General features: G+C 37.2%; 1 protein-coding gene across 1 annotated transcript in view; it reads right to left on the bottom strand.

Moving 5' to 3' along the window:
• The window catches only part of COL25A1 (collagen type XXV alpha 1 chain), a 351,459-nt gene that overhangs the window by 301,567 nt on the left and 30,063 nt on the right, over window positions 1–19,829 (bottom strand). The gene's annotated exons all lie outside the window — the stretch shown is intronic.

Genomic DNA, 19,829 nt, shown 5'->3' on the forward strand with positions numbered 1-19,829 from the left:
TTATTCTTTAACCTTAATTATAACACTTCTTAACATTTGAACAATTATATTTTTAAAAAGCTGGTTTTCAGAGAAACTTGATAACTAAAAGCTCAACTCTGCAATATTTTGGGCCTCTAGTAAGCATTTATAAGAATTTATATTATTAATATTAAACTATTTAATTTTAGTAATCAATTTAGTAATTACTACATAGACATTTTAATATGTTTAACCTATAAATTCCATCTTCCTTTACTTTAATGCTAAATGTAGGATTTCGAATCCTTATTTCACACACCTAGTCAACTATTTCCTCAGTGACCCAAGAGAGCTTAAAAAGGTCATGTTGTCTTCACAGCTATAAACCAGACATATTCCCAAAGGAGGCTGTCAGTCCTGGACTCAAGATTAAGTAAATCTATATTGCTAAATGGAAAACCTGCATTGTTTTAAATAACTCCCTGACTAAACAGATTCTCTACAAATCTACCTTATTGTTTTAATAATTTTGTCTTATGTGTATCTGGAAAGAAGTCTGATTTGTTTCATTAATTAAAAAAAATCATCTAAATCAAATTGATTTCCTAACAATAACTGTGAGCGGTTGTGGGTATATGAACAAGTTGTATCCTGAGGCCTGAGTGATATCACAGAACCTGATCCTCTTGCCTTCAGCTATATCACATGTAAATCAACTCAGACCAATTCCCGAAGGAGTGGTATTTCAGTATCTTTTTAAAGGATGCTTTCAGTTTGTATACTATTAGGAAATGTTTCTTTTTTGACAGCCTAAATCTCCTCATGCCACAATTTAATTTTTAATTTTCTGGCACCTAGAGAAAGAAAAATTTAAATGTAGTAGATATTTGCATCTTTCCAATCTATATCAGCCTATTAATCAGGCCACCAAAGTGACCTTACTCAAAAATAAATATTACTATTCTAATATATCTATTGTAACCAGGCAGGCCTCAATCTTATTCTTAAGATTTCTCTTAGAAATTTGGGGTGCGTTTTTACATGAAAACATTAGAAATTATTATTACATTCCAAGTTCACCAACGCAACTGCACTGGAGATGGTTCTATGTCCTAAATACTGACTTTAGAACCTGAAATCCCCAAAGTTTTGGGGGTATGGGGAGTAAGTGAAAGTTCCTAGCAGCTGGTGGCATCCAAAACCAAGTAAGAAAAGAGTTCTGAAAGGAAGGGAGTGGGTCATATATCCTTAATCTTAATAGTTAAGGAATGATAGTACGTCTTTACTTGGGGAAAGATGCTGATTCTCTTCCTATAACACTGTAACCTTCTCAGTAGGCTCAGAACTGCTTGTGACACAGTGAATTGTGCCCTGTCTACTGTATTCCCTGGTTAGGTTTTATTAATCAGCCTATTGTTTAACAAAAGGTCTTGTATCTAGTAGGGTCTCAGTAAAGGAGTTAAATGACAATATTCTCCATTTCTATTACTAAATAATGTCTTTCCTAGGCATAGCATACAAACTAGTGTGTGACAGGTGCTGAGTAACAGATATATACTCTGAACTCCTGTTTTGGAATTTTTAATGTTTTTTGATATCTCAATTCTTTTTATTTTTTGAGAGTACATATGACTTCTAGAAATAGTTACAGGTTTTTCTGAGGCAGGGCTTGTGATAACAGTGATAAACATAATGGATAATATTAATACCATTTGTGTTTAAAAGGAAGAAGAAGGTAAAAGTAATCAAACAGGTTTGGGGGCATGGTCAATAAGGTTCTGAAAAACTCTGAAAGGAAATATCAAAAAAGTCATCGGAACTGTCTGGGGAATGGTCACGCTTGGAGCTCTGACTCGGGGGGATGGGCAGTACACGGGCAACATATGTAACCTGAACTTTTGTACCCTCATAATAAGCTGAAATAAAATATATATATATATATTTAAAAAAAAAAAAAGTCATCGGAACTGCTCACTAAAATATATGTGGAACCTTTGAAGGCCATTGGGAGGGACCACATATAGTGGTCCCTTGAGTGATAGCATTTAAAGGAACAAGACTATTTATATTTCTAAGTTTGGGCATGTATGATTAAATATCAGTCACCTAAATTTAAAATGGTACCTGAGAGTTCGTCTGTATTTTCACATATTAGGTTTACTTAGTTTGGGCTACAATTGTACTCCTTCGAGTTTAAAAAAAAAACCAATCTATTTCAGCAAAAGCATGTATTAAATAAATTACTTGACTAAAATATAATATTAATAGGAATTCTTATTTCCACCAACTCAGTAGGAGTGATTCTCAAACTGCAGTGTACCTGGGATATTTGTTAAAAATACAGATACCAGAACATCTGACTTAATCGGTCTGGAGTGTGTCCCCAGGAAACCTGCAGTCGTCATGAGCCCTCATGCCACAGGTGGCCTTGGAGCCCCACTTTGAGAAACACAGCAGTCAGTTCTCATGAAGGTTAGACTTTCTAATTAAATGACCACTTCAGTAGGTATTTGACAACTGTCTCTAGAAATAATCCACAAAGAACTATTTTCAGTAAAACAGATATTTGCTATTAGCTTCCCATGGAAAAATGGGAATTTAAGGGAGATTTCTGAAAAGCACCATTCAGTCCCTACATAACATATTCAACTACTATTTTCAATATCAATCAAGGCTTATCAATTCCAAGGAACTGGAATCAATTCAATTCTATCAATGCTAAGGAAAAATCTCAGGGCTTAAAAAGGGATAATCCCAAATGCTATAATCCTGAATGCTGAAATCCCCAAAAATAAAAATCCCTAAGCTCTAAAATCCCAAAAATCACAATCCTAAAAAAATCAAAATCCCAAAAATATAATCCTAAAAAAAGTTTTTTAATCCTTTAAAAGACATTTATGTCCATATATTAAGGGGATTTGTTTGAAAAACGTATAAAAATATGATAGAATACTTCATAGGCCACTTTATACAATAAAATAGGCAATAATAGTATCTATACTTTTGCAAGCATAAACACTCAGATATTCTAACAACAGTTGCCTGAAGACAATAGCTATGAGGAAACAAGCCATATTCATCAAGAAATAGGTCAAAAAGAGAAATGTATAAACACATGTCACTATGTTGGTAATTGCGTGCACCCAGCTTTGTAACTACGTCAGTTATAAATGGTCATCTAAAATATCGTGATGGACAACCTAATTCATTTGACAAGATCGATCAAAAATGGTGGTGAGTCACCAACACATAAGCAGTTGCCCAAAGATCCTAGATCTCAAGAAAATTTATCTTTTACAAATGCAAATGTACAAAAATGACGTCTCTTCATTTCCTGAGGAAGTTTCAGCGTTTTTATGTACATGCACAATGCTTACACACAAAAAAGTCAACATTGTAATAATGCACTTCCATGAAGTCAGCAAAAAATACATAAAATAAATTAGAACTCTCTAAAAGTCTTTACACAATTTATACATCTGGTATTGGAAATAATGTTAAGATGAAATTCATAGCATACCAAATTGGCATTATGTATAAAGGGGCAGAAGTGGTACATGACTGAATGATTTGGCAGGTGAGATGTCTTGTTGTTTTGCCTGCATTTTCACTTTTCTGTAATCTTCTAAACACTCACTGCACTTGTACTTAAAGACTGTGCTCTATCAATTTCGTAAGTACATGCTGTCCATTTGAACGTCTGGTTGTTGCTTAGCTGTTGCAAGTAAGCAATTTTCTGCATTTGCAGCACCAATAATAATTAGCTTTTAAACTTTTACCTTTCACCATTAAGTAGCCTTGTACAATTATTACAACTTATCCCAACCTATCTGTGAGGGAACAATTTTAAAGATCTCTTCCACTGTGCTGTAAGGAATACAGGATGAAAGAATGATATTCAGCCTCCCCGATACCAAATCTGTATTAGTCAGGGTTCTTTAGAGAAACAGAACCAACAGGGTATGGATACAGATACATGAGGGGGATTTCTTAGCAGACTTGGCTCACACAATTATGGTGGCTGAGCCGTCCCATGACAAGCCGTCTGCACGCTGAGGACCCTGGGACACTGGTAGCATGGCTCTACGTCCAAAGGCCGCAACAACCAGGGAAACCAGTGGTATAACTCTCAGTTGGAGGCCAAAAGCCTCAGAGCTGGGGGGCTGCTGGTATGAGTCCTGGAGTCCAAAGGCCAGCAAGACTGGAGTCCTGACATCCAAGGCAGCAGAAGAAAAGTCTATCTGTCCCAGGTCTCAGAGAGAGACCAATTTGCCTTCTATATTTGTCCTCTCTGGGCCCCCAGCCGATGGGATGGTAACCACCATCAGAGAGGGCAGATCTTCCTTGCCTAATCCATTCAGACTCGCATGCTCATCTCCTCTGGAAACACCCTCACAGACGCACTCGGAATATGCTTTACCAGGTTTCCAGGTATTCCTTAATCTGGTCAAGTTAAAATCCAGTCAAGGTATAATTAAGTCCACGAGTCTGCCCCTTGTCTACTTGCCACCAATACACATCGGAATGCTGAAATCCTCCTGAAAGCTGAACTCTGGGGAAAGGACTAGTGCTTCTGGTTGTACACAAGAGACCTGCACCATATTAGTTGCATCATATTAGATAAAACTATTACCTTATTATCTCTATTTGGAAATTAAATATGGTTTAATAAGATATATATGGATTAGCAAGGATGGCCTTGTGACGGCTAATTCTACTGACTTGGACTGAACCAGTCAGTCAACTTGACTGAGCCACAGGGTGCCCAAATATTTGGTTAAATATACTCAATCTCTTTTTGAAGGCCCAATTGTGTAACTGACTTAAACATTCATTTTTGTACAATTATACAGTAACTTACAGTATAGGTCTAAAGAAGCAGTAAAATTTGGAAGTGACAATGAACAAAGATACACAAGATACCTTTTAATATCTTAAATAAACTCCCAGGGGATGCATTTATTAAAAACATAAAATAGTTTTAAGCTGTGGGGCACCTCCACCCCAGCCCCTAAAGACAACTGAATTTCTAAATAAACACATTTGAAAGGTCTTCCTGATTATTTCAGAGACATTGTGTCCTGACTCTAACTACAGTTTATTCTTGTTATTTGCAACAGTTAAGGTTTATAAAGTTTCCAGAAACACGGAATTCACAAATTCTGAACCATTGCTCCAAAGGGAAACAGAGGGTTAAATTCCTGTAAGCCTCTGGTCACAACCTCTGGTCAGCAACCATCTAATATATAGATTTGCTTTATATGTGTTTCTGTTTAAAGACACCTTATTGAATACATGTTGTTGATTCATTAACATTGAACTCTTGGCCAACAGCACTACTTAACTCATGCCTGAGCCAAGTTTACCCAACACATAAGTCACACCCTCCATAAGTCACATCACAGCCGTGCACTTAGGAACACTGGACAGCACTTCAGCACTGTGCTTGGGGGCCATTTTAAACAATAAAGTCACCAAAAAGGACAAAACTTCAAAAAACATGGCACTAAATAGACTGTGAAAAGGATACTTGTTTACAATGTAAGGGCTGAACCACAAAGGCAGTGTGTTGCCTTGCTGGAGTGTTAGGCAACTAAAATTTTTCACCATCCTGTACGTCTGACAATGGCTATGGAAGTGCATGAGTATTGATTTGGGGGTTATAAAAAAATTGTTGCAAGTAGGTGGATTGTAAATACAGAATCAATGAATGATAAGGATCAACTGTACTTTCACCATCGTGGTCAATAAAGCCCTACTACCCTCAAGGCAAAGTCCCTGCCTTAGATTGGATACATACAGAGCAGCATTTTCTAAGGTCCTTTTTCAGTGAGGTAATGGTGCAACAAAATATATTACTGTACCATTAAATAGTGTTATTTGTAACATTTTCAATGATTTATATCTCTCCTGCCTCAAGACAATCAACAGGTGTTATATTTTATCAAATATTTCTAATGTAGCCTTAATTAGGGCATGCATGTTTAGCATTACAAGTGTTTCAGTGCCCAGAAGATGCTATAAAATTTACCAGTGATACGTTAATAACCACATAAGGGCTGTTTAAATTGTCAAAAAGGGGAGCATATATGCTAATGTCAGAATGTCAGTCCAAGGTCCTATTTCAAAAAGCACTTAATCAGATTGGGTGCAGTAGCTTACACCTGTAATCCCAGCACTTTGGGAGGCCTAAGCAAGAGAATCGCTTCAGGCCGGGAATTCGAGACCAGTCTAGGCAACATAGAAAGACCTCATCTTCCCAAAAGGTTAAAAAAAAATTAGCCAGGGGTGGCCCATGCCTGTAGTCCCAGCTACTTGAGAGGCTAAGGTGGGAAGATTGCTTAAGCCTGTTGGGTTGGGACAAGAAGGAAGGGAAACAGATGCTTTGTCTAGGGGGTTTCCATTGAGAAACAGATGGCACTAGGAGATGCTTTGTCTACAGCAGAGGGAACAAACTGACCAAAAGTTGGACTTCCAAGAAGAAACAGGTGACATGTCAAGGTGGCTTCCAAGGACTGAACAGATGTTTGGTCTACAATAGGGGGTCTCCAAGGACTGACCAATCAGATAGAGGTAGAAAGGCCACAAAGTGGAGATATGAACATGGCCACAAAAGAGGGTCTAGGAGAATGTGTACAAGTAAGGTGACAGTATCCTCAAGTTACCTGCCCTCATTAACACAGTAAAAATCACACCACCACCCCTGGCTGGGCACGGTAGCTCACGCTTATAATTCCAGCACTCTGGGAAGCTGAGGCAGGAGGATCGCTTGAGCTCAGGAGTTCAAGAACAGCCTAAGCAAGAGCGAGACCCCGTCTCTACCAAAAATAGAAAAATTAGCCGGGCACAGTGGCGCATGCCTGTAGTCCCAGCTACTTGGAAGGCTGAAGCAGGAGGATCGCTTGAGCCCAGGAGTTTGAGGTTGCTGTGAGGGAGGCTGATGCCACAACTCAGGGCAACACAGTGAGACACTGTCTCAAAAAGGAAAAAAAAAGAAAAAGAAAACTCGTACCCTCCCATGCCATGACAGTTTACAAATACCATGGCAACCCCCAGAAATTGCTTTACCAGATTAAAAATGGGGAGGATTCGCCATTCCGGGAATTTGCCACCTCTTTCCAAGAAAAACCATGAGTATTACGCTCCCCACTTCACATAAAATTAGGGAATCAGCATAAAAGGGAAAATCTTGTTAAACTCAGGGTATCTTCCACTCGTAGGGGTTGACCCATTCCTTCTCCGGAATGTACTACATTTTAATAAACTTTGACACTTTGCTCGCTTGCATCTGCTCGGTCTGCTCATTTGCTCCGTCGACTTGGTACCAGTAACCATTCCTCCATACTGGGAACCAAGAACCAGGGAACACGGATCTGACATTTGGTCCCCACACCTGACAGGCCCAGGAGTTGAAGGCTATGGTGAGCTATGATCACACCACTGCACGTCAGCCTGGGTGACAGAGTGAGACCCTGCCTCAATAAAAGGCACTTAAGAAAAAAAAAAAAACCCAGAAGATGGAAAAATACATTCAAATAGACTCCTTAAATCAGTGACAAAGAGAAGAAATGGAGGTAGGTGTCAGACAAATAAGATATGTATTACCCAAAATACAAACTAAAAAATGTTTATAAAAATTAAAGTTAATCAGTAAAATTATTCACAGCCAGCGAGAGTTATTCAATATAACTATGACAGACCCTGATTACATTCCAGTATTCCAAACCCACTGAATACTCAGTCATGTTACATGTAAGATTTTAGTGACTCCCAGCTCAGCTTACGCTAATCTTAAACTGCAACACATTCTTGTTTGTGGTGTGTGATATTATATATCAAAGAGGGCAAAAATTCACAGAGAAATCCAGGAAAGACAACTGCAGGGGGGCAGCGGCTCTTTTTACACAACATGAGGTGTGTGGTCAGGGAGGTGATAACAGAAGTCTGTTTGGATGAGTACTGTAGCTCTGGTTACTTTTATTTTTTTAAACTACTCTAAATTCTGTCCTCATCATACAATTAAATGGGATTTTCTAGACAGGCTTATTAGGATTTATTGGGAGAGACGTTTCTTTATTGCTGGGGGGCAAAATGGAAGAACGGATGAAAGCAGGGTCTTGGAATGCAGACAGACCTGGTTTTAGCCTCAGCTCTCCCAGTTCCAAGTTATAATAGAAATGTGCTGAGCTTTTTGCCCCGTGTGCAAAATAAGGAAATTAAATCTTTACACCAAATCGTTGTGTTAGGAAAACAGGTTAAAGCATAAACGAGCATCTAACATAGAACTTAGTTATATATAATTCCTCAACACATGGTAGTTCTTTGGCACTGGATAATGTCAAAGAATTCTGATGTCATCATCTCAATTTCTTGGGTTAGACCAGATGTTACCAAAAATTCAAATATGATTGCTGATTTCAGAAGTCACCCCAGTTCTATATAATCCATTTGCAGAGTAAGTAGGTAAGAAGAAAATGCGCCTTCAAATCATGAATACAAACATCAATATTTTGTGAATAAAGCCACACTATGAGCAAGAGGACATATCATAATCCATGCTGACAATATTTTCCCGAGTCTTTACCACGATATACTTAGAATTCATCATATGAACTGATTTTCTAAACTGGCATGCTGAAAAACAAGTGAGATAGTTACATATTACCATTTTCAGTCAATAAAAATTACAAGATGACATTACATATTGAATCAGAAAATGTTGATGCTAAGTAACACTCCTATTTATTTTGGCTGAAATTTTGATTCATAGTTTTTAACATATGGAGTAAAAAAGACTTTGTCTTCGACAGAAAGATTTTCAGGCTGAATTATCCTACTAGTTGTGCCACCATTTCAAAGCACTTCTGTAGCTACCAAGAAAGGCATCAAGAGGTTTAGCCAATAATCATTTCCCAGTATAAGACTGTGTTCTCCTTTATCACAAAAAAAGCCCATTTTCTGTTCTGCAGTTACATCCACAGAATTTTTTTTTCTGCTAGATATACATAAGTAACCTCTGTGACAAATCACGTAATTTGGTCTAGACAAGAAGGAACAATACATTATAAATCAGTGTCTCATTTTGCTATAATCACCTCCTTAAAATAGAGGCAACTGGATCAATGTCTCAGATTCTGTTTTATTATACACACATTCTTAAAAGCATCAATGACAAAACGCTAACTGACTAAGGCAGAAGAGCAGCTGGTTCCATGGCTCCATGAAAAGAATGTTCTGAAAACAGTTCAAGAATGTTTGATGCACTTCACGAGGATTCTGTTCTAAAGTTTCAAAGCCACATTAAAAAGTGATAATTATTATCTGCAGTGGAAAAGAGGAAGTCAAAAATTTTAGAATTAGACCAAATGTTAGACAAAAACTATTCTTGGGATACTCATGAATTTTTCTATCTTCCTTCCAAATACGGCTTTCACCTGCATATTATGAATTCAGGGACCTGGGGTTGTTTCTATTTCTTTGAGGGAGACACAGCTTTTTAACGCTTATCATCTGTATAGCATTCCAATTTACTTACCAGGGCAGAGGAATGTGCTGCCTAATGAAAATATAATTACTCTTATAATTAACTACTTAATAAATGTATTACTTACACTTATTTTATTTTGAGGCTGCTAAATCCATGTTCTCTTTGTTTGCTCTTTCTTTGTCCCTACCTGGAATAACACTTGGGTTTCTTTTCATAGTATCCTGTTATGTTCATTCTGGTTCAACTAGTGCAAAACTATCTTAACCTTATGAACATCAGGAAAACAGAGATATTGAAAGACAATATGTAGAATTGTTTCTTTTTCCTGAATATTGGAAAAAAACATATTTAATCCCATTTGCATGAGGAAGCTCATTGAAGGAGCACTGAATAATCACTGGAAGAACTGATTCAAAAATCTAGTTATAAGCTATGTGTGTAACCTTTAGTAATGTGATTTATGTTCTTGAGATTCATCATAAAGGAGACAAGTAATGATTATAATAATACTGAGCTACTTCACAAAGATATGGTGAAGAATGATTAATAAATGAGCCATCTGACATTATTATATAGTACATGAAGCTACATTACTCATACTCTAATGTTCTGCAGTGGGTAATTGTAAGCTTCTAGGGACCAAAGTACATAATGTACCATACTTAATACCACTTGATAAGTACAACTCTGTCACCCTTTTCCAGCTACTGAATAATTTTATGCTCTGCAGATCATAGCTGCGGCTATGATCCAAACATAATACTGCACTCTTAACAAGGCCCCCAACTTGAGTAACAGAAATGCAATAGAATATTTCTCAGCTTCAAATATATTCTGATTTCCCAGCTATTTACTCCTTACAAACTTGTTCTCAATGGTCAATCCATTGCCCCACACTGTTTCTTGAAGCAACTCCATTTAAATCTTACTACATTACAGAAAAAAATGACAGGTAGAAGCCAATGTGGACAAATTAAATTACTCCATGGTGTGATTAACGTAAATATTCTCCCCACATCAAAATGCATCTTTGCATAAATAAAAATAAAGGCAAGCACTAAAAATACAGCTTGGGCAAGAATTGTCAATCGTTCTCTCCAGTCTTCTTTTTCTGAACTAGTTTTCTCCTTCACCTTAGAGACTATGCCTTCCCCTTGCCTAAGGTTATTCTACAGAAGTAAGCCTGCTAGCAGTGTGGCTGACTCTCCAACACTCACTCCACTTTCAAACGTTCGAATTAAGCCAACTATGCCAATTTCTTCCTCTTTGCCAGTAATTAATATTAGTTTCAGAGGAGAGTAGCTCTATGTCAATTTGGTTTGTTCAAGGTTTCTGGGAAGGAGAACCTGATCCTTCTCTCTTTCTCTCTCTCCTTCTCCAACTTGAGAATCAAAAACATGTCCAAGTTGCTGCTGGCAGCCATCTTATTTAACAAAAAACCTTGCCTCAAAATAAAGCCACCAAAGATGTACTTCCAGAATGGCAGGATAAGGACCTCCCAAAATTCATTCCTCCATAAAGACAACAAGAACACTGGCAAAAAATAAGTCAAAATAATATTTTCCAGAACTCTGGAAATTAACTAAATGCCTGCAACAATATGAAGAATGTTTATTGAAGAAAAACAACTGAATCTCTATAAGAACAGGAAGCTTTTTGGAATTTTAACTTACCCTATTCCTGTCCCCCTCTTCCCAGCTTCACCATAGACTTCAATACCAGCAGGCTTGAAACAATGGAAGCTGTGAACCCCAGGCAATCCAGCAGCCACTGGATGGGGCAGAACAGGTCTGGAGGTCCCCCCATAGCTCCAGCCCCAGAGACTTGTTGCTATTCAACCTGTGTGGCAGCTCCCTGGGGAAGCTCTGTTCTCAGGAACAGAATCTTTTGACCTGACTCAGAGATCACTAAGCAAGAAAAGCCCTATCCCCAGAGTGCTTGCTAAAAACAATCAGCAGCAGTTGTTTAACATTACAGCTGACTGAGGCAGTGATACTAGCTGGGGCTAACAACAGGCTGACAAAAAAAAATTTTTTTTTAAGGAAAATCTAGTTAATGAGACATTCATGGGGGCTTTATAAAGCTCCAATATATTCCTGGGGATCTAGATGGCCACCTACAAGTCCAATGCTTACCCAGGAAAGACCTGAGAAGGTCCTAGTCTCTCACTTCTGGCTGACCTTGAGGCAATGCACCAGCAAGAAGTGAAGGCTAGGGCAGAGTTGTAAATGGCTGGAATGCTGGAGGCATGCCCCAACACACAGACACACAAACACACACACAGCTCCTCAACAAAGCATGGGAGACTTATCATTTCAAGGAATTTAAGGAAATCTCTGTCCAATCATTAGCTGACCACCAAACTAAAGGAGCAGAGACTTCAGTGGCAACATATGACAAAGAATACAGAATCCCTCCAGTGAAATCATGAAACAAATAAATAGCAAGGTACAGGTGAAACAATCTATGGGCACAGATTGTACAATTATGTCAAAGTATACCCTCTGTGTGGCACAGATTTTGCAAATGGATTCGGGTGCAATTTCCCTTATGGCAAAGATATTTATTACTTACTTATAGCAAAGTTATTTCTACGTATAATCTCCTAATTGGCACAGATTGAGCATCTAGCTCTGGGTGTAACCTTCTCTGTGGCATGGATTGTTCCACACTCCTCTGCACCCCACAGGGATTAGGCACAGGGCTGAATATACCATAGTTGCTCAATATATAGTACTGATTTCTTGTACATTGCTTATACTTTGTAGTTATTTCATTCATATTCTTTATAAAATCATTTGAAGATAAAAATTTATGTCCTATTGTAAAATAACAGCTAAAAAAATCATCAAGGTACACTTGGATTTTCTTAATTATAACTTCAGAGAAGTGATTCATTTTACAAAAGGTTCCTTCACTTTTGCAATATCACTTAAATTAGAAGTTCCCATATGCATTTAAAACATTTAATTTATAAAACCTTGTTATACACAATTTTGAAGAATACATCTGCTGAATAAAGCAAGATATACTTTCAAGAAACCAAGATTGATTTTCTCTAAATAAGAGTTATTTTTAGTTTTCTGGTTTGCCAGGCACCAGGGGCAACAGAATCTGTCAGAGAACATTAGTTCCGAATTGGATGAAACCTAAAGCCATTCCCCAAACACCTGTAACTTCTCCAGCTCATTCTTAAAAGCTCTCATAAAACTTATGGGTACAACCACAAATGGTCACTTTTCCCATTCAATACTTCAGGAAATAAATAAATCATGTACAGTCTATAAGCTTGGCATACAATTTGGCTAATTGCTAAACATTGTTTATATTTTAAAGAGTTGTCCTAATCCAAAAGAGGCATTTTCACTCTGAGTCTCCTCCAAAAACTAATTTCTAGAAATGCCCTGTTATTTATTGTCCTACAACACATTAAAATAATCTTATTTGTTTTGAGAACATTCTTTGATTTAATCTCTCTAATGATTTACATTACCTAAATATCATTTAGAAACCATGTTAAGAGTTATGGATATTGAATATGAATCCTTTTTGTTATATTTAGCTCTCAACAGGAATTGATATGGAAGATAGCCAGACTCTTTTTGCTCCCCTAAAACAATTAAGTGTAGAAGGAAAAATTTCTAGGAACACTGTTATACAGCTTTAAGTTATATAGACTGGTCACTAAAAATGAAGGAGCGGCTTCAAAATGTTTTGTAAATGTAAACATGTAAAATCAAAATTTAATTTAAAAACTTTTAACTAGCATGTGTGCTACAAGCTAGCCGGTGGAACATGCTAAAAAGCTAAGCTAGTGTGATCTGAATCGCTTACGTACAGGAGATACCATTTACAATCTGCCCCATTTAATAAAAATGCTACATACTATCCAGCATTCCTGCAGCAGTACTTTCCTTCATGGGGAACCAGAAAGGAGATATAAAAACATGCCTAATGTGAGCTATACAAAAACATAACTGCTCAAATAAATGGCACAAGGAGGGAAAAAGAAAGCAGGGGCAATTCATTCACGAGCAGAGAAGAATAAAACATCTCATACATGAAGCATTTTGAAAAATTCTCTTTCAGAGCTTAACATATTTTGGGGGAAAATTAGGGTCCAACCAGATGGAACTTTTCAAATGGAAACTTTACAAGGGCATAAACCTTCAACCAGGATAGTAAAAAGAGAAATAAAAATTACATGAATAAACAAGAGAACTGCCCTAAGGGTTATTTCAGCCAAGATTGGCAAATTTCCACTCGTATGAATGTGCAGAATGGATGCTGGTGAAGGAATGGTTTGATGGCAATCTTTGAACGGACAATTCTTAAATCCATCCCATCGTTGGTGAAAGAATATGCTCATGTATCACTTAATGACAGGGAATCATTCAGAGAAATGCATTGCGTTAGGCAGTTTTGTCTTTGTGTGAACACCGAAGAGAGTGCTTACACAAACCCAGATGTGCAGCCTCCTCCACACCTAGGCTATATGGTACAGCTGACTGCTCTTACGCTACAAACCTGTAAAGCATGTTACTTTATTGGATACTGTAGGCAACTGTAACACAATGGTAAATATAATATTTGTGTATCTAAGCCTGTCTAAACATAGACAAGTTACAGTAAAAATATAGTAGGAAAGATTAAAAATGTGGTACACTTATATAGGGCACTTGCCATGAATGGAGTTTACAGGCCTGGAAGTTGCTCTGAGCGAGTCAGTGAGTGAGTGGTGAGTGGATGTGAACACTTAGGTCATTATTGTACACTACTGTACACTTAGGTTCCACTAAATTCATTTTTTTTAATGTCTGTTTAAAAATAAATTAACCTTAGCTTACTGTTCTACTTTACAAACTTTTTAAATTTTTTAACTGTTTGACTCTTATAATTAAAACACAAACACATTGTACAGCTGTATAAAAATATTAATATTTTCTTTCATTATAGAATTTTTCTATTAAAATTTTTTTTTTTTTTTTTTTTTTACTTTTTAAAACTTTTTGTTAAAAACTAAGACACAAACACACGCATTAGCCGAGGCCTACACAGGGTCAGGATCTTCAATATCACTGTCTTCCTCCTCCACATCTTGTCCCACTGGAAGGTCTTCAGGGACAATAATGCACATGGAGCTGTCATCTCCTGTGATAACAATGCCTTCTTCTGGAATATCTCCTGACGGGCCTTCCTAAGTTAACTTTACAATCAACTTTTTTTTTAATAAGTAGAGAACTACACTCTAAAATAATGATAAAAAGTATAGTACAGTGTAGTAAATACATAAACCAGTAACGTCATTTATTATCGAGTATTATGTACCGTACATAATTGTATGTGCTATACTTTTACACAACTGACAACGTAGATGTGTTTATACCACAATGACCACTAACATGTAATGTGTTACACTATGTCATTATGACAGTTATAACATCATTAGGCATAGGAATTTTTTTTAGCTCCATTATAATCTTAGTGGACCACCACCATATATGCAGTCTATCTTTGTCCCAAACATCATTATGTAGTTCATGACCGTAATATGGCATCCTTAAACTATCAGGAACATCTCATTAATATCTATCTGAAATCCACTATCCCTTAAAGATCATTACCAGGGCAGCACCTCTAGTCCTGCCCTCCACCTTGGCGCAGGTGATTTTCTCCGTCCTTTGAATTGCACATAGACATCCGTTCACATCTGTCCTGCAGTGTGTTAGTGTTTTGCCTTGCATAGTCAGACGCATCATCATGAACAGGCTCCACTGACAGGAAGACCTGAGTCCAAACCCTGAGCTTGCCACTTAGACTAGTGATTTAATCTCTGTAAAACAGGGAGGATGACAATAATAGCACCTTATAAGATCACTGCAGGATTAAATGAGATAATACATGTAAGCTGTCTGCCCACTAGTTTGACAGCTCCATAAGTTCAACCAATGTTACTGTGATCACTTGCACAACTTTTTGTCCCATGTTAAAGTGTAAATCCTTTTTAAAACAATGCAAGGTACAAATAAAATAATTCCTTGAGAGTACTTATTTGCTTTCTCTAAAGTCAATTTGTAATTATTTGTTAATTTGAATGGAGATTAATTCTTCTAGAACACCACACAATGCCTCCCACATTTATCCATTTAATTACTCTTCATCCCACCCGCCTATCAGAAGAAAACAGAGGCAAAAGAAAGGAAGACCTTTCTGGGACTCAGGAGTTCTTTTTTTTTTTTTTTTTTTGCTTGTTTTTGTTTTAAATCTATAAATTTAAAGGAGTGGGCTACACACAATCTCTGAAGTGTCTTTTCATTCTCACATTCTCAAAACCTGTGTATTATCCATTAGAGTCAAGTCATTCTGGCCCCATTTCTAGGCTACTCCTTTTTAGCTCTGCCAACATTCTCCCTTAAATGTCCTCTTTCTTTCCAAAATGTCATCTATATGCTTTGTATTTTCTAGAGTGCCATTTCTCTTCACTTTCACCTTCTTTGTCCAATTCCTAAAATAACAGAAACCTGGTTTTAATAATCAAGATCTACTGCTAAAAATTCTATTAAGGCATATATACACCAGGGAGGGTGGTCTGTTTTCTAGACGGTTACTGAAAACACCATCATTAAATCACCTGGTAGCCACTGAAGGGAGGGCCTTTGGAGAAAACAAGGCATGTGCTAACTCAACTCTATGAAACATTTGCCTAGCAAAAAAAAAAAAAAAAAAGAAAGAAAGAATTTGGCTTGAGGAATAAATGACTCAGATAGACACCACCAGTTTTCACCTTGGCATTCCTTTAGTCCCCAAGTCCTTCTGAACTTACAGATGGTCTTAATTAAAAACAAGTAGTTTCTAATTTACAACACAGGAAACATTTAGAATTTGTTGTAGCAGTAGAGTTAGTGGAACCTAGTAACCCCAGTCTCACCCCCAGACAACTACCCTCCATGACTTTAATTCATTTGTACAGATTCCTGATGTGTTCATAAGTCTTTTTTATTACAAGTATAACATATTTCTATTGCATTTAAACTTTTTTTAAAAAGTTGACAGAAAGGCACCCTATCAAGTCTTGACTTTCTTCCACCTTGTGTCCTTGAGTTATGTCAAGCTCATAGCAGGAGCTGAATACAAAGACCAAGAGCGCTGGGTCCAGAATATTAGCGGCCGATGGACTTCACCCTTCAGATATGCCACATTCTCTAGCTGTGACATCAGTGTGCTGAGCCTGTACGAAGTGGAACGCTGCTTGCTTTGCACACGCTTGCTTGTATGCTCACCATCCCGTTTGTCCTACAGACACTCCGGTAGCTGTTGTGTTTCACACCTACATTTCCTCCACTTTATATCATTTGTTTAACAAGAAGTCAATTCCACCAACAATTCTTCTAACAGCCTATTCTTCTTGAAAGTATTTAGCCTCATTCTTTTTTAAAGGCAAACACTAACCTTGGAATAATGAATGTCCTTAACTGATATTGCACTCCGCTTCACTCTTTGCAATAAACACACACTGCAACACACAATTTGTCAAAGTTTTTCAAGAGGTGAGGGGATGAGGTTGAAGTTCAAATTAAGAATGGTAGTTTTATGGTCTGGGAGATGAGCCAACATTAGTCTTCATAAAATGGAGCTTGAACTGGACGAGGTTTATGGTATAATCCCAGCAGACCAGAAGTCACATATTATTTTGAATGATTCTTCCCTATTACTGAAAACGTACATTCTATGTCAAAGGTGGCTTTATATTGACATTATTTGCATTTAGACACCAACACTTATGAAAACAGATAGAAGTGACTGGCTTTGTATTTCACTAAAGTTTTCATAACTCTTTTATTTCTAGAGTTTGAGAAGTTCTTATGCATAATAATTATTCATTATTAACTTAACAAATGTACTTGTGTTTCCTTTCTTTTGTTTTATTTTTATTATATATATTTAATATGATATATATTTTATATATTTTAAGGTTTCCAACATGATGTTTTTTGAGGTTTTTTTTTTGAGACAGAGTCTTGCTTTGTTGCCCAGGCTAGAGTGAGTGCCGTGGCATCAGCCTAGCTCACAGCAACCTCAAACTCCTGGGCTTAAGAGATCCTCCTGCCTCAGCCTCCCGAGTAGCTGGGACTACAGGCATGTGCCACCATGCCCGGCTAATTTTTTTTCTATATGTATTTTAGTTGGCCAGATAATTTCTTTCTATTTTTAGTAGAGACGGGGTCTCGCTCTTGCTCAGGCTGGTCTCAAACTCCTGACCTCGAGCGATTCATCCGCCTTGGCCTCCCAGAGTGCTAGGATTACAGGCGTGAGCCACCGCGCCCGGCCAATAATGTTTTGATATACATATACATAGTTAATAATTGATTACTATAGTCAAGCCAATTAATCTACCCATCATCTCACATAGTATCGTGTGTGTGTCATAAGAGCACTAAAATCTACTCTCTTAGCAATGTCCTGTATTAATACATTATTATTAACTATAGTCCTCCTGCTGTACATTATATTTCTAGACTTTGTACACTTTCACCCACATCTCCCTTGTATTCCTTTTATCAAATTTCTTAAAAAATTTTTGCCAAGTAGATTTCAGTATCTCTAAAAATTTCAATTTCTTGATATTAACTATCCTCATTTCTTAATCTAATAGTTATAGTCATAAACTACATAAAAATTTTTAATGTAGGACGGGAAAGAAAATAGGAGCTGAAAGGAGTATCATCTTAAAGTTGAGCCTTCATCTCTTTTTGACCCCACCGGTCCTCACGGCATCAACACACAACAAAAGAAACGGTTCTGTGCGCTTGGAAGGAAAAGGTCCACGTGCCAGCTCTCCCTGTGAGGTGAGCGGGGCCTCTGCTGCAGCTGTAACTAAGCCAAAGCTCTCTAGGACCAGAGAGTTACTCTTTATGCCAAAAGGAACAGTTTTTTAAAACCTGTACCCAATTTGGAGGGTTCAAATTTAACTCTACGAAAGTGGAGAAGAGCCACAAAGATGATTAAAGGGTTGGAAAGTAGTATCTATTGGGAAAGATTAAAGAAACTGGGATTATTCTGCCTGGTGAAGGGAAGACTGATGGATGATTTAATAACATTCTTAAGGTATTTGATCAGTTATTCCAGTGACCAGCTGTTCTCTATCTACAATGAGGACAGAACCAAGGGAAATAGCCTTAAATTCCAATGTGAAGAACTTAGGTTAGGTCTAAGAAATAATTCTCTGACAGTGAGGCTGTTTAATATTGGAATGGAATATCCACTCTAAAGTCTTTGGATCTGATGTAGATTACCATCTTCCTGTAGTAGGGAGTTGTGCTCATGAAGGTAGGAGGATAGATCCTCTCATTGCCCCTTTTATACCTATAAAATCTACAATTTTTGAGTCAGATTCTCTTATGCCTATTGGGCATGCACAATTACTTATGTAGGAAAGTACTGGAGGCAGTGAAGTTAAATATCAAGGATTAAAATGGTCTGGTAGACATAGACTCTTTTGTACATAAAGAATTCTTAGACCTACACAGAGCAGCTGTAGACTACAGTAAGCCCCCACCTTTGTTGATCTTACAGTTATACACAAACACTATCCTCTTGACCTATCCTGGAATAAGCAGAGGGATATGAGAAAAAAATAAACAGAAGCAGATTTGTTTTTCTCATCATGAAAAATGGCCCCCAAATAGACATTTAACTCCTTAAGTCAAGGTAAACTGGGCATGCACAATAGAAAAACAGTGTCTATACCATGGATTATCTTTTTTCTTATTCCAATATCTCAGTATACATTGAAATACTAAGAAAAGCAGGATAATATTATCCTTAAATTCACAGAATATATCAGAAAAAGTGCTACGTCACTTCGTAGGCTCTCCTATGATTATGCTGCATTTAAAAGTACTCACAAGATCTCACTTTTCCCCTTCTATTGGAGCAATTTGCAAAAATTTTAAAGGTCTTTGCAAAGTGAATAAAAAGGAGTTGAAGCATCTGCAATACAAGGCATTTAAGCCTTAATTCACAGACTGCAGCCCTGAGAATAATTACCAGGACTTAGTCATTTTCTGCTATGCTGCACATGAAAGGCATCCGATCACTTAAAAAAAAATACTCAAGATGCAATATTGTTAGGCTTGTTATCATTCTTCACTTGAGTGATTCAATAACGGCAGCACGTGCAATGTGGTTTCCAAAAGAGCTTACATAACTAAACATATACAATTACAGACACTCAAAATTAAGTGGCTAGATGGTGCGTTGCCTCACAGAATATTTGACGAATGGCATAAAGTAAATCTTTTAAAATCAGCTTCCCAGAAATTCTTAAGCCTATGATAATATAATGCACAATAAATGTGTGGACCATGAGAAAAATGTTCTG

This window comes from Eulemur rufifrons, chromosome 26 (genome assembly GCF_041146395.1).
Source record: "Eulemur rufifrons isolate Redbay chromosome 26, OSU_ERuf_1, whole genome shotgun sequence".
Taxonomy (NCBI): Eukaryota; Metazoa; Chordata; class Mammalia; order Primates; family Lemuridae; genus Eulemur; species Eulemur rufifrons.